Here is a 15,879-nt window from a genome sequence, read left to right on the forward strand (position 1 = left end):
ACTGTGTTCACCTGCACTGGGGCAGGAGCACTGGATACCTTCTGTTCTTTCCCCCAGGTGGAGATTCCCTCTGGTTGACTCACAATCTCAGGGTAACTGTTCAGGGAAGCTTCGCATTTCAGTCTCAGCCTCCCAACTTTGAGGGCCACCATCTGGGGATCTGGGCCCGGCTCACCATTATCACAGGTTCATCCAGCCCACCATGCAGCCAACTTAAAATGACCTCCCACGAAGGAACAGGAAGACAGAGAAGATGTATATTATGATTAGCTTTCCAGCCCCACCTTAGCCTCTCACAACTTAAAAGGTTGGGAGTGTTGGTCGAACGCAGTGAAATAGTTGCCTCAGACCTGACTAGGGGCTGGAGGGACTGCTAGACGTGACTTTGGAGCACACACTGGCCTTGGCAGGACTATAAACCCTGACTGCAGCTCGGGCTCTCTCGTCATCCTCTCTCAGAGCCTTTTCATAATCGGGTGGGAAGGCACTGGGGATGCTACCATTGACCTTGGCCAAAATACCAAACCTCAAAGTTTTGGTTTAAGAGAATAAAGGCTGAGAGAATTTATACCTCACTGCTCCCATCCCAACTCCCTCCTCAGCATCCTCCCTGCTTTTTGTCACTTGTCTTAGATCATCACACCACCTTCCTTAAGGAATCACTGCTCATATACTCAAGACATCTACAGGCAGGTACAGGGTCTCCTTTGTCTTTGCATCACCCCCTACAGCACAGAACCTTCTGAAGAGCAGATGCTCAAGTAAAGATGGGAATAAAGGAGCCACCAAGCAAGGAATGTAGTTTCTCATTGTTTTTATCGGCATTCTTGAATAAGCTAACAACATCTAAATATATCGCTAAGGGTACTACTGAATGTTATAGAGACAAAGGTGAATAACATAAATCAAAACTTGACTACAGCTTACTTGATTTTCATCTGTTTTAAAACTACAACATTCTTTCACATTTCCAAGAAAATTACTATTCCAAAGCTGTGTTATCTTGTTCTGGATCCCCAAAAGATGAAGGATTTTCTGAATTACACTACACAGTACCAAAACTCTTACTCTTAGATCTGACAGACAACAACAAATCTGTGATCCATGTCATTCGTAAACTTGGATTCTGAATCTAAACAAACATTCTAGGAAATGAAACAACATTTGAAAGGTAATAGTGTAAAACAGGAACACAAAGAAGATACGTATTGACATTTCCAGCCCTACATTAGCCTCTCACTTCTTAAAAGGTTGGCAGTATTCGTCCAAGAAAGTGAAGCTGCCACCTGAGAACTCACTGGGCACTGGACGGATCTCTGGGTGGGACCCTGGAGCAGGCAGTGGCCCTGGCAGCACCACGAGACCTAACTAGAGATCTGCCTCGGGATCTCTTCTCTTCTCCCAAAGCTACAGCATAATGCAACGGGAAAGCACTGGGGACGGTACTCTTGATCTTGGCCAAGAACTCCAGCACCTTCATCTTGCTGGTTTCAGTGTAGGCTCTTGAGCCCCACAGGAACTCATAGCTCAGGGGATCACTGTCGGGAATCTTGATGATACACCAGGTAATTCTGCTGCACCCACTCTTCCGTGATGAGCTTCCTGGGATCCCCAAAGATTACATGCTGCTTTCCATCATAGATGCCCAGAACATTCAGGAACTCCCAGACATCAGCCTCAGAGGCGCGGTTGCCATTCAGGTAGATCACATTCAGCAGAGGCATCAGAAGCCCATTCTTCGGCACCTCACAGCTGCTGTTCAGCACCTCATCACTGATGAGGCCTATCTTGCTGACCAGGGTATAGGAGTAACCATTCGGCTTGACTTCCTTCAATTCAAGACCAAATGACAGCTCCATGCATTTAGCTGCTCTCCTGAGGATCTCGGGGAAGCGTGTCTTGTACCTTTTGTGAAAAAGCTTCAGCATATCTAGCCTCCTAATGGGCTCTTTCATCTTACACTTATCAAGCAGGAAATTGACCAACACTCCTGCCTTCTCCGTCAGAGGATCTAGAGGAGTGGTCTTAGCAGAGGTTGAGGCCCGGGAGGAATTTTCACGTTCCTCAACTTGGCCCCTGCCACGTGCTTTAGATCTTGGGTGTGAAGCCCCTGCAACAGGAGAGCTAGTGGCTGCAGCTCCCTGAGGCTTCTGGCCCACACTGGCAGGTGGGGAGCCCAGGGGCGTACCCTAAGAAGTAGGGGTGGGGGTGGCAGCAGCCTGAGCATTCCCAAGATCCTTGGCCTCCATGCGTGCCTGGTGGCGTTTCTCACGCCCATGGCGCTTGCTCTTCTGCCCCCGAGGCATGACTATCAGCAGGCACAGCGGGCCGGGAAGCAGGCAGGAAGTAGGTGATGCTGGAACCTGGAGAAGGGAAGATGAGTGAATGAGCTCCTTCAGCATGGAGGGAATAAGGCTGCTCTGCCCGTTTCCTTGAGAGCCCTACTCCAGGAACTGCTGGCCTCTTGTTCTTGGTCAGCCCATCCCCTGAGAACCCTGTGTAAGAAGTGAGAGCATGCCAACCTCAGGCCACAGCCTGCCTGTGGCTGCCTCCAGTGACAGAAGATCCTGGGACTGGGGCCCTTTCTGGGTCCCTTCGTTCACACACACAACTGTCACATCAGCTCTTAGTGGGGCCGGGACCCCTGCCATGTGCTGCTTGAAAGGTGACACCTCAAAGCTCCCTGGGACCCATGAGAAGGAGATGAGTCATGGACACTGTAGGGGTGGATGGCACTGGCAGTTCTGGGGGCCTGCTCTGTCCTGAACTCAGTTTCCACCGTTCAGGGTCCTCATCTTGTCAACACAAAGGGTGTGGGCCCCTCCCTCCTGCCTCTGGTGCTGCCCCTTCAGGTGAAGAACCTCATCTCCCTTAGAAATGACACAAAGAAATGAGGGGCCTCAGCGGAGGATCAGGCAAGACTCCAGTGTTCGTTTGATTAGCTGGAAGGGGGGGCATGCTACCTTCAGTCCTCATTCGCAGTCCCCACTTTGACTCCTGGGAGGATCAGGGGGCTCCTTTCTCTCCTGGCTTGAGGACCTTTCTTCACAGCAAGGCCAACAGCTCCCTAAGATCGAATGGGGAAAGCCAGGGTGGCCTTACCTGGCCCTACCGCCCATGGTCTCTGGGGCCTGAAGAGCTGCAGCAGGAAGTTGAGGCCCTGTAATGGGTGCTACTCATGCAAGGTCCCCAGATTTTACTCAGGGCAGAGTCTAAGATTCCTTCCTCTGCTGACCCATTAGACTAAGGTGCTCACTTCCCTGTTAGCTGTGAGTGAGGTGCACTTCTTCAGGCCATGTATGCCTGGGGGCACCAAGGAGTGACAGTGCGAGGAATTCTGGGAGTTTCCCACAGTCCTCAGCATCTTCTCTGTGAGTCCTGGCAAATGTTAGAAATTCTCCCTCTGCTGACCTGAGCACGCTGAGGTTCCCAAGGTGAAAGAAAGTGTGAGCCACCTCTAGTCACCCCTGTCCCTGACATCTCTGGGATGGCAGCAGGAGTTGGACTCTGTGGGACTTCACTGTTCTGTCATCACTGGCCCCTTTAGTCCTCACTTGGATGTGATTTATGTTCCTCCCTTAGTCCACCCTGAGTTTTCTGGCCTCAGATCAAGGCCCACATCTCCCTGAGTTCCTGGGGTTGAAAGTGAGGGGTGACATCTGGCAATCTCTGCCTGAGGTGCCCCAGGGCAGACAGGGACTGGGATGTTGCAGGCCCCCACTGCTTTGGGTAGGTGCTCATCTAAGTCATCTCTCTGGGTCCTTATCATGACTCTGTGACTCCTGGCAAGACCAGGAAATCTCTGTCTCGATTTGAGATCTCTCCCCTCCTACTAAGGCCCCCATCTCCCTGAGACCCACTAGAAAGCAGCGACATTTTCCCGATCTCTAGCTACAGCTGTGTGTGGACTCCTGATGCAGACAGTCAGGAAGAGATTCTGCACTGCCCTCTGTTGTTGCAGGGTAGCTGGATGGTCCCTCAATTCTTAGGTCCTCTTCTGGGCTCCTGGTACTAGCTGCAAATGCTCCAGTGGTGGACCTGAACCCATACCCCCATCATCGAGGTTCCTCACCTCCCTGCGAGGCTCTGGGCAGAACCAAGTGGGGGCCATCTGGTCCCCATGCCTGGGTCTCCCAGGTCTGAGAGGAGTGATGCGACTATGTGGTTCACTCCCTTCTGGGTGGGGTTCTCACATGTTCATTCAGTGTTACCACTGTCACTCCTTTTAGGAACCGGGCTTCCTCCCTATGTTGAATGAGGCCTCACCCATCAGAGTCAAACCTGAATGTCCCTGAAACCATCCTTGGAGAAAATGAGAGGGCATCTCTGCCTGAGAGCTCTAACCTGGCTTCCCAGGGCGACGGCAGAGGTGGCACTCTGTGTGGGCTCCTCTGTTCTGGGGGAGTCAGTTGTCTCCTTCCTCACATAGAATTGGTGCTTCAACATCTCTCATGGCCTAGGACTCCTCGTTTTCTCCTAACCTGGGCAGGCAGACCTGAAACCAAGGCCCTCATCTCCCTCAGACCCCACAGCAAGAGTCAGGGGCACCAGAACTGGCCAGCTCTTCCCTGGGACCCCCAGGGCTGACAGCTGAGGCGGCATCAGATGTGGCTCTCTCTACCGTGTATGGATCTTCCCCTGGACTCCGCATCCTTCCTGGGACTCTGCCTTCTGCAGACCTGAGCCCAAGACCCTGTGAAAAGTCTTCACTTTTCCCGGACCCAAGCTGACAGAGTGAGCCACATTTCGCCAAAAATTATTTGGGGCTATGCTGCTAACCACAAGGGCAGCACTCTCGACCCCCACCCCCTGCCCCAGTTCTGGAGTCAGGGGCTCCCTCAGTCCTCACTCAGGATTCTGGCCTCCAGTTTGGGTAGGGTTTGGGGTCTTCCCTCTGCTGACCCGAGTCTGCATGCCCCAGAACAAAGCTCTCACCTCCCTGAGTGGCTAGAGGAGATGCTGGGGGCTCCATATCCAGCTACCTTGTTTGGGGATGCCCAGATTTGAGAGCGGGGCTGCTCCTCAGTGCAGCAATCCGCTTGGATGCCAGGCCTGCTGACTAGCACTGAAGGTCCTAGCTTGACTCCTTCTAAGGCTGAGACTCCTCCCTATGCCTCATGGGGTTACCTTATCTATCATTCTATGTCTTTATTTATTTACCTTTCAAACCCATTGCTTTTTATTATGTAACTGGTAGTTACATCTTAACCTTTCTCACCTCTTTCTCTTCTCCCCCACACCCCTAACCCTAACCCCCATCAACCACCTGTTTTTTCTCTCTTGCTTCTACAATTGTTGCTGTTTTTCAGATTCCTCACAGAAGTGAAATCATATAGCATTTCGTTTTCTCTGACTCATTTCTCTTAACATACATAATACCCTCTAGGTCCATATCCTTTTATATAAAAGCCTTTCTCTACCTGAACGCTCCTTATCCCCAACCCCCGCCAGCCCCCGCACACCATGCAAAAATGAAGGGTTCTCTCAGCCTGAATTACTCTATGGTAATTTGGACCCCTATGGTAGGGGTGCAAACCTTCCCATTCTAATGCCTAATGATCTGAGCGGGAGGGGATGTAATAATAACAGAAATAAAGTAAACAATGTAATGAGCTTGAAGCATCCTGAAACCATCCCTTTAGCCTACCCACTCTACCCTCATGCCACCCCACCCTCCTTTGTCCACCGCATCACACCCCATCCCACACTGCACCCCACCCCATGCAAAAACTGTCTTCCAAGAAACCAATCCCCCGGTGCCAAAAAGATTGGGGGCCACTACTGCGCGGCACTGCAGCATTGGTGGCAGGAATGGCTTCTGTGCAGCCACCACTTTGGAAGGAGATAGCCCTGTGAGCGCTGAAAGCCCCATCTTTTCACCTGTTGAGGGCAAATACCACTTCCAACGCATAAAGAGTCCATCCTCTTTCAACAAAGCCGCCCAAGCCGCCACTGACCCTCCACGTGGCAACAAGATGGCCCCTCAGCCCGCAACATAGGACAGGGCATGTTACACTACAGATTGCAGGGGTGGGATGCGGTTGGGTCACTTTTCTTACAGGGAGGGGTTGGGAAATTCACTTCAGCTACATTCAGGTCCTCACCTTGGCTCCGGACGAGTCCAGTACACAATCTCCACTGAACAGACGCTGCAGCCAGCAGTCGGGCTCCTCGCCTTGGAAGCGGAAAAGAGGGGCCCTGCATACATTCGTACGTGGGGTCTCCTAGGGCGGGGCAGGGGCAGGGGGCAGGGGCGGGGTGCTACGGAAACCCGGTAGCTCAATATTCATCCGTCCCTGGGTCCTCCTTGTGCAGTGTATCAGAGCCCAGGACACCTCCTTCTATGAACCCGAGTCCTCCAGCTCCCAAACGAAGCCCTCGCCTTCCCAAGTCCCTTGTGTCGGGAGTCAGGGTGCTGCTCTGAGCATCTCTGCTTATCAGGAGGGGGCGCCACTCAGTGAGCCTCCCTCGTAGGGGGAGAGACCCTCTCACTAGCACTGATGGTCCTCACCTTAAGTCCGGTTATGGTGAAGATGCCCCCCTCTGCAGATCTGGGGTCCGATTCTGCTAGAGGAGGCCCTGTCCTCCCTAAGATCACACAGGTTGAATGAGGGGACCACTCAGAAGTAGCTCTTCTGGGTCTCTCAGGGCTAAGAATTTACAGAAATGTGTTTGGATCCCTCTCCAGGGGTCCTGTCTAACACTCAGCATCGCATGTGACGTCCTCCTTGGGTTCAGGTCCGTCCCTCTGCGAAACAGGCTGATCCTATTAGACAAAGGCCTCACCTCGCTGAGACTTTCCAGACTGAAATCAACCTGACATCTGTGCCCAGCGCTTCCTGGGGACCATAGCATCAGTGATTTTCCAGGGCCTCCTTTTATAGTGTGTGCTACCATGAGTTCACTTTCAGGTCCTCACATTGACTCATGACGAATCCTGTAACTCCACTCTCTGCTTTATGAAGCTGCTTGTCCTACGTCAAGGTCCTAGTCTCCTGAGAATTCCAAGTGGGAAGTCAGGGTGATCCTCATGTGATCGTAGTCCATCAGGGCCTCTGAGAACAGACAGTGGGGATGCAACTCTAGTCCTTTCGGATTCCTTTTGCTCAACATACTACATCTACTACAACCTGGGTCTCTGCCTTCTACTCATCTAACATTCCTCTTCTTAGTCTTTGGATGACCACTATATTCAGTGGTGATTGTCTCCTCAGCCCTCCTTCATGGAGGTTCCCATATCAGCATCTGTCACTTGATTAAAGGCTTCTTGGGAAATGCATATTCCTACAGACATTGAACAGTTAACCTCTAGCAAATGTTGGAGAAAACAGGTCTTGGTCCCAAAAGTAATCTAAGATTAGGAACATGCAGCAGAAATCAAGGAACTCGGGAAAGATGTTATGCTGTCAGAGAAAAAGAGCTGATATATTCCTTCTCTTCAGCCAGATTAGGGTGTCTGCTTATTTGCTCAGTCATATCTGACACTTCACAACACCATGGACTGCAGCCTGCCAGGCTCCTGTGTCCATGGGGATTCCCCAGGCAAGAATACTGGAGTGGGTTGCCCTCCTCCAGGGGATCTCCCCAACCCAGTGACTGAACTCAGGTCTCCCGCATTGCAGGCAGATTCTTTACCATCTGAGCCACCAGATTTAGGGTAGTTTAAAAATCTTTACTTTCAGTACCCTCCTGTTGTTGGTCGAGTGGTTAAGACTCTGTGCTCCCAATGCAGGGGGCCTGGGTTCAATCCCTGGTCAGGTAACTGGATCCCACATGTCACAACCAAGAGTTCATGTGCCACAACTAAAAATCTCACATGCCACAACTAAAGAGCCTGCAGACATGGCAGCAAAGGTCCTGAGTGTCAGAGCTAAGACCCAGCACAGCCAAAAAATAAATTGAAAAAAATATTTTTAGTACAAACAATAAAATATTTACTTTCTACATAGAAGGATAGCACCAGATAATCTTGTAAGCCCTTGATCACTTGAGGGTGTCTGATTTTGCACATGCAGATTATCATATGGTTACTGAGCATTATCTATTTGTCTCCTTTATTTATCACTCTTAATTATTTTGGTTATGTGTTATGTGGCAGTATTGATGGGAGGGGAGTTTGGGGGAGAGTGGATATGTGTATATGTATGGCTGAGTCCTTTCACTGTCCACCTGAAACTGTCACAATATTGTTAATTTGCTATTCCTCAACACACACACACACACACACACACACACAAACTGTGCTTCCAGTGCAAGGGGTGTCAGTTCAAACCCTGGATGGGGAATTAAGATCCCATGTGCCGCATAGCAAATCAATCGATCAACAAAAGATCATCAAAGAAAAAAGTGATGGGGATCCATGAAAGAAATAACTGATAAGCTAGATTCCATTCTCTTTAAACTTCTGCTCTGTAAAAATACACCATCAAGAGAACGAGATGAGCCATAGTCTGGGAGAAAATATTTGCAAAAGATATATCTGATGAAAGCTCTAATCTAAAATATACAAAGAATTCTTAAAATTCATAAGAAGAAAACATCTAATAAAAAATGGACAAAAGATATGAACAGATACCTCACCAAGGAAGAAACACAGATGTCAAACAAGCATATGAAAAGATGCTCCACATTATATACCATCATGGAACTGCAAATTAAAAAAAACAAGCAGATACCACGACATGCCTTTCAGAATGGCAAACATCCAAAGGACTGAAAACACCAAATGCTGGTAAAGATGTGAATCAAAGAACTCTCATTCCTTGGTGGTGGTGATGCAAAATGGTAGAGCCACTTTGGAAGACAGTTTGCAAGTTTCTTAGTAAACTATACACATTCAACACTGCTGGTAGGAATGTAAATTGGTACAGCCAGTATGGAAAACAGTATAGGGGTTCCTCAAAAAATCAAAAATAACACATAATACTTTCCGCAATTCCACTACTATCCACAGGAACTGAAATCAGGACCTCGAAGAGAGCTCTGCACTCCCATGTTCATTGCAGCACTACTCACAATAGTCATGACAGGGAAGTTGCCTACCTGTCCAGTGACAGATGAATGGATAAATAAGTAAAATATACATACAATGGAATATCATTCAGCCTTAAAAAGAAGCTAACCTCTCTAGTCATGACAGCGTGGATAAATCTAGAGGACATTATGGTACAGTGAAATAAGCCAGACACAGAAGGACAAATACTGCATGTCCTTTACATGAGGAATCTAAAATGGTCTAAGTCAAAGAAACAGACAGTAGAGTGGTGGTTGCCAGGGGCTATGGGAGGGTGAATAAGAAGGAACTGTAGATTTAAAAAATATTCACAACCTAAAAGCTGACAGTTATGCCCAGCGAGGAAAGAGTGTGCCATTCTAGCGGATTCTGGGCATCATCCCACGTCAGAGGACTGTCACCCTGATTTCTTTTTTTTTTTTTAATACATCAGGGTAGGTATTATTCTGTTTTGCTTCAGTTACATACATCTCAGTACATATATGAGGGTGGGGAACAAACTGTCAGTCACGATCAAAAGTTTTGCAAAATTCTATGTAAGACATGAACATCAGGAGCCAATATATGTTGAAGGAAGCACCCTTCAGACTGAGGCCTTCCACCCAGAGTGAAGAGACAGCAGGGGTGTATTTACCTGTGTCAGTCAGCCCTGCCGATCCACCCTATCCTCTTTCAGGAGTTTCAGCTCCCTCTCCCACCTCACATACAAAGACAGACTCCGGCTGGGCCTGGCTTTGTCCTCCAGAAAGCGAAAGTCAAGGTCCAGCATGGACTCGCCAAGCTGCATGGGCCACAGTGGCCCACTCCCCTGCCCTGGAGTGGGGTGGGCAATATGGGGGTCTTCCTGGGGGACCCTCCCCACGCCCCCTCAGCCCAGGGTCCCATGCTGGCCCCTGTCTGGCTAGCCATTCCCGACCTTCTGTAGACCAGACTTCCCAAGTCCTAGCTCCATCCTGTGGGTGGTCAACTAGTCAGTTGTTTGTTTCTCCTCTTCCTCCAGGAAGTAGTTACATCTTAAAGGTTTTCCGCAGTTGTCATCAAGATGTGGGTATTAGTTCTTAAAAGGTCCCTGCTAATCAGTCTCCCTGGGCCCCTCTGTTACAGACTAATTGAGTGCACAAGCAGCCTGTGTTTGGAAGGCCCCTTCTTTATTCGAGGCTTAGGCAATTGCCTCCTGAGGCAGAGCCTCTCCTAACAGTTTGCTATTCCAGCATCCAAAGAATGCTCAGCTGTTGAGTGAGGCAGAGTTACCCCAAGGGCAGTGCTGGACACGGAGCCACACGCACCTGTGAGGGTGGGGAGCTCTGGGCTCTGCCTCCGGTGGGCCAGGTATTCCTGACGAACAGCGTCCTGTCTCCACAGCAGCAGTGGTGGGTCGGGGAGGCTCAGAGTTGAAGGGGCCCTGGACCCTTGCACTCCCAAGGAATACCCGTGAAGAACAGGTGGGATATGAACCGGGGCTGAGTGTGCCCTCAAATGACACGGCAAAGCATGGAGGATATGCTGTCCAGTTAAGGTGGTCGTCCCCCTACCAGCCCAGGGACCTACCCTCTCCCTGCCGGTGAAAAGTAGCTCTTCAGGATCACAGAAAGGCATCCCCAGGGGAGAAAGGCACAGAAGGAATGGATTTTACGTATTTGTTTTTTAAAAACAAAAAAAGGTTTAAAAAGTCCTTCATTTCCAACCCTGCCTGGGGGTGTGAGTGGGGAATAGAACGAACTGAGAAGGGCACCCACCCTCCCCTGGGGAGAGTCCAATTCTTCCCCGGGAGCCTGCAGTGTGCAGGGCAGGTCAGAGGCCGGCCCTTGCCCTTCTTGCCCCGCCTCCTCCATGGGCAGCTCACACTGCTGCCAGCAAGTTCCAGAGGCAAAGAAGTGTGGGAGCCGAGGCCGAAGGCTGCCTTCTTCACCTCGGCGGTCACTCCAGCTCTTCCACCCTTGGACGTTCTCTGGGCCCCACCACTGGGCTCTCAGGGTGGGTGGACCGGCAAGACCAGGAGGCTCAGCTTGGCCCAGCCCACTGGCAGCTTCCTTAATGCCGTCTGTGACACAGCAGGGCAGTCGGGGTGAGGGGTGTCACAGTGCAGGAAAGGGCTGCAGAGACACCACGACAATCTGGAAAGGAAAATCTCCTGCTAACCTGCATAGCTTTCTGATCCTGCCTCTGCACCGGGGCAGCCCTTTTTCCTATTCCCCATCCCAAGGCTGAGTGGAGTCCAGGACAAAGCACTAAGTGGCTGTTTGTTACAAAACACCTGGAGATGCCAGGGGGGCTCTTGGCCCGTCAGTCAGTCCAGGCTCCCACACAGTCACACACATAGCGTTAAGGCTGCTGTACTAGCAGGTGTGGCCACAGCAGGCCCAGCTTCTCTCCCTCTACCTGCAGGGGTGAGGGGGGAGAACCCTTCTGGCCGCTTCAGTAACAGGCTGAAGTGGGAGAAGCTGGCAACGGAAGAGCAAGCTGGGCCCCAAGAAAGAAGAGGAAGAAGGCAGGCGAGGGCTTCCGAGGCCTCTCTCCAGGCCCGACGGCTGCCCTGGGAAGTGACCCAACTCAGGTTGGGAGCCCTGACCACATACCCCCTGGAAAATGGGGGACAGAAAGAGGGGAAGAGAAGCGGGGCTAGAGTCGTGGGACTTTGGAGGAAGCCAGTGCTATCAAATATTTACAAGCATAAAGCCCCAGCTTCTGTGCCACCTACCTCTCTGCCCCTCCCACAGAAAGAAAGGCCGCTGAGAGCCACCAAGGAGGTCCTGAGACCTCCTCCCCAGCCACACCCCACAGCGAGGGCCCTTCCCTCGACCGGCCCTGCTCCTTGAGCATGCTGATGCACGTAGATCTTGAGGGCGGGCCCCAGCTTGATGTTTATGGGACTCATCAGGTGGTCCTCCTTGAGCAGCAGCAGAGCTTGCCCATCGATCTCCTGGGCACGGAACTCCTCTGCGATTTCCTGGCAGCCTGGCAGAGAGCGGATGAATTCGTAGACATTGTCCACATTCCACTTGGTGGGCTCACTTGACAGGAAGTGGTGTCCCATGCCCGCCAGGTCCTGCATGTGCATGTCAGGGAGCTCCAGGTCCCGTGGGCCTTGTCGCGGGCGGGAGGTGGACGAGCTGGCTGAGATGGGGGACAAGGGTTCCTCATAGCTTGAGTTATCTGAGCAATGGCTGGAGTCTTCCTGGCTGTGTGTTAGCTGCAGGGCAGCGGTAACTGAAAGGGGTATGGTGCCTGTTGGCTGCTTCTTGGTATCCTTGGTAAGTGTCGGCAGACTGGCTTTGCTGGCCTGACGGTGGTTGTAGGTCATGGCTCCCACCTTCTGCACCTTGCTCCGGTCTGAGTGGAAAAGCCCCACTCGTTTGGTGCACCCCACGTTGTACCTTTTTGCACAAGCCATGGAACAGATGTGCTTGGAACGCTTGAACTTGTAGGCAAAGTCCACCCGGCCACAGAGCTCGCACTTGAGTTTGAGGGGAGTACCCTCCTCTTTGGATTCTTGCAGATAGGGCTCCTCCATCTCTGAGTCAGTGGTGGTGGTATGGTCCTGCTGCAGAAGTTTCTCAGGCAAGAACCCCTGTGCATACTTCTTGAGATTCCCCACCAGCAGAGACGAGTGTCCCACCATTCTTGGGGGCAGTGCCGGTGATGCTGGAGGCAGAGTTTCTGTTCCCTGAGGTCATGCCAGGGCTGCTGAGGTCGGTCAGTGCATGAACAATGCCCTGCCCTGTCTCTGTCCAGGGCCCGGCTGGGCCTGGCCGGGCGGGGCCTACGCAACCCCTCCGCCGGCCGCGGCCTCGCGCAGGGTCCCTGGCTGGGCGGGCCGCCTCCTCTCCTCCGGGAGCCTCTGAGCCGGGGCCCAGGGCTGCCGCGGCGCATCCGACTGCACCGGCCAAGCCGGCGTCCACAAAGGGCGACAGGGGCGCGAGGCCAGGGTAGAGGTGCGATCGGCGGCGGATTGCGTGCGTGCACGTTGGGCGCTCTAGGGCTGCAGCCGCCGTGGAGACCTCACCCTGATTTCTCAGAAACTCTGTGGATAGAAGGCAACGTGAATAAAACATCTAATCCGCACATTGCTTGCCTGCACCAGAAAAAGAGCTACAGGATACATTCCACGCCAGGTTCATGCGATTTCTGTCTGATTTACTCACAATCCCAAAGCACAGGGAGACCCAGAAAATACTGCAAGTTTGGTTCCCAACCCCTGAAGGACAGTCAATATCACAATTGAGTCACAACAAATTTTTGGTTTCCCAGTGTTTTCATAAAACTTATGTTTACACTATATTGTAGGCTATTAAGTGGGCAATAACATTATGCCTCAGAACAATATAGATATCTTAAATAAAAACACCTCTTTGCTAAAAGAAAAAAGATGCTAACCATTATGTGAGCCTTCACTGAGTCCATCTTTTTTGCTGCTGAGGGTGTGAACACTGCAAGAGGTATCAAAACATGACACACAGACATGAAGTGAGCAAACGGTGTTGGAAACATGGAGCCGAAAGACTTGCTGGAAGCAAGGTTGACTGACACAAACTTTCAATTTGGTAAAGAAAAAGAACAAAGAAAAGAAAAGCAGTACCTGTGAAATACAATAAAGCAACGTGCAACAGAGTGAAGTGTGCCTGTAACTGTTAAGGGCAGTTTCCCATCCCAGGCTTTGTCTTTAAACTATGCAGCCCACCATGTGAGAACCTGGTCCCTGGTCACGAATACCACAGCCTCATCCAGCCAGCCATGCACACAACTTATAATTACTTCCCACTTAAGGACTTATATTTTCCCAAGGCCCACCACTACCTTGCATCAGGGAATTCACATTTGGCTGCTGTCATGTCACCATTTCCTTTACTTGACAGCTGCTTCTCGACTCTGTAATTTTATGGTGAGTGACTAGATCTTTTTCTCAGCTCTCCAAGTACTAGCATGGAGCCTACTATGAGCAGAGGCTCTGTTCATGTTTAGGGAATAAGTGAGCCTGTGAGCATGAGGTTGAAATTATTAGAATTTAATTCTACATTTTGAATTAACCAAGTATATACTGTTGTTTATAATTTTGTAAAACACAGAGTACAAGGCATGAGGAATCCAAATACCATCTTACTTTTCCTATGTTTCTTGATCCCACATATTTTACTGCTTAACTTTTTCATATTTTCAAGGAAATAACATATTGCAATGCCATTTTGTCTTGAGCTGGCTTACTAAATAAGATGGAAGCTTCCCCGTTTGCTTTACACAACAGAAAAACTCTTATCCTTAAGACCAATAAAAGTGTGACTGATGTCATTCATACACTTAGATTATAAGCTAGGTAAGCTTTCATTTATGAGCAGCATTAGAAAAGTAGAGACCTTAAAAACACAAGTTTATTTCTAAATTCCCCATACAGAACAGGAACACCAAGGTATTTTACACTATGAATCCTCAGTGACGTCCAGTCCTATACTACTTGGAACACTGACTACTCTCTTGAGCCACAAAGTGAAGAATTTGCCTCAGCTTAACTAGGTGTGGAAGGAACTGCTGGGGGAACACTGGGACATCCGCTAGCTTGGGCCCTCTCTTCCTCATCTTTCAAAGCCTCTTCATACCCAAAGTGGAAGGCACTGGGATCCAAATGGTTAATCCTGGCCAGGAACTCCAGGACTCTCATCTTGCTTGCTTCAGGGTGTGCTCTTGGACCCCACAGGAGCGCATAGCATGCTGGATCACTGCCGGGTGCTTGCTGATGTTCCAAATGCTTCAGCTGCACCAAATCTTGGGTGATGAGCTTCTTGGGCTCCCCAAATATGGAGTGCCTCTTCCCGGCATAGATATTCATCTTACCCACGAAATCCCAGATGTCTTCCTCTGTGGCGCAGTTGCCCTTAATTAAGATCACACCCAGGAGATTCATCAGGAGACCGGTCTTGGAAAAACCCCTGCCATGGTGCACGATCCTGTTGCCAGGGAGATTCATCTTGTGGACAAGGACATAAGAATGCTTGGCAGTGTTGTCTTTCTTCACGTCAATACCAAATACCACCTCCATCCTGTCAGAAGCACTTTTGAGGATCCTGAGGAATCAATTTTGGTACTTTTTATCAATGATCTTCAGCATATTTGCTTTCTTAATGGGCTTTTTCATCTTATACATGCGTAACAGGAACTGCACCAACAGACTTGTCTGCCTGGTTAGTGAGTGTTTTCCAGACCGCACATTGGAGAGAGGGGGTTGAGAGGAATTTCGCTTTTTTCCAATTTCCCCAAGGGCTCTTTTGGATGATCTTGTGGGAGAAACACCTGCAGGCACAGTGGTGGTGGCCAAGGGCCCCTGAGGACTCTTGAGATGGTTACAAGACCTAGCACTGGACTTTCCCTTAGCATCAACCCCAGGACCAGGACTGGAGGAAGATGAGAGTGCTTCCATGGTGGTGGCAGTGACCTGAGCACCCCTCAGATCCTGGGTGCCATGCTGAGCCTGGCGGCGTTTCTCACAGGTGTGGAGCTTAGCCTTCTTACCCCGAGGCATGGTGACTGTGGTCAGGACAACAGGCAGGAGTGCAGGTAGAACAGCACGTGATCTGGGCAGAGAGGAGAGAGGATGAGAGGGTGTGAGTGCCCGCGGCAGGGAGGCACCACTCGGCCTTTAAGAAGGCCCACTCTGCAGGTTTCCATGTGGGCACTGCTCTACAAACCCAGAGGACTCCTGATCTGATCACCCTGTCCTCTTGAGAACTCTGTCAAAATAATTGAGACTCAGGCTGCAGCCTGCCAGCCCTGCCGCCTGCTTCCTGGGGCTGAGGAGCAGTGGGCCAGTCCTTGAGGATAACCCCCTCTATTCTGGAGGGTGGGGGTCCTCTCGGTTCATATTCAGGACAATCATATCA

At 50.6% G+C, this 15,879-nt stretch overlaps 3 pseudogenes; all 3 read right to left on the minus strand.

Moving 5' to 3' along the window:
• Nucleotides 1-1,294: 1,294 nt before the first annotated feature.
• On the minus strand, nt 1,295-2,306 carry LOC129640319 (melanoma-associated antigen B1-like; annotated as a pseudogene).
• Nucleotides 2,307-11,335: 9,029 nt separating this feature from the next.
• LOC129640180 (polyhomeotic-like protein 2) lies at nt 11,336-13,131 on the minus strand (annotated as a pseudogene).
• Nucleotides 13,132-14,035: 904 nt separating this feature from the next.
• LOC129639922 (melanoma-associated antigen B3-like) overlaps nt 14,036-15,879 on the minus strand; it is a 91,979-nt pseudogene continuing 90,135 nt past the window's right edge.

The sequence above is a fragment of the Bubalus kerabau genome, chromosome X (genome assembly GCF_029407905.1).
Source record: "Bubalus kerabau isolate K-KA32 ecotype Philippines breed swamp buffalo chromosome X, PCC_UOA_SB_1v2, whole genome shotgun sequence".
Taxonomy (NCBI): Eukaryota; Metazoa; Chordata; class Mammalia; order Artiodactyla; family Bovidae; genus Bubalus; species Bubalus kerabau.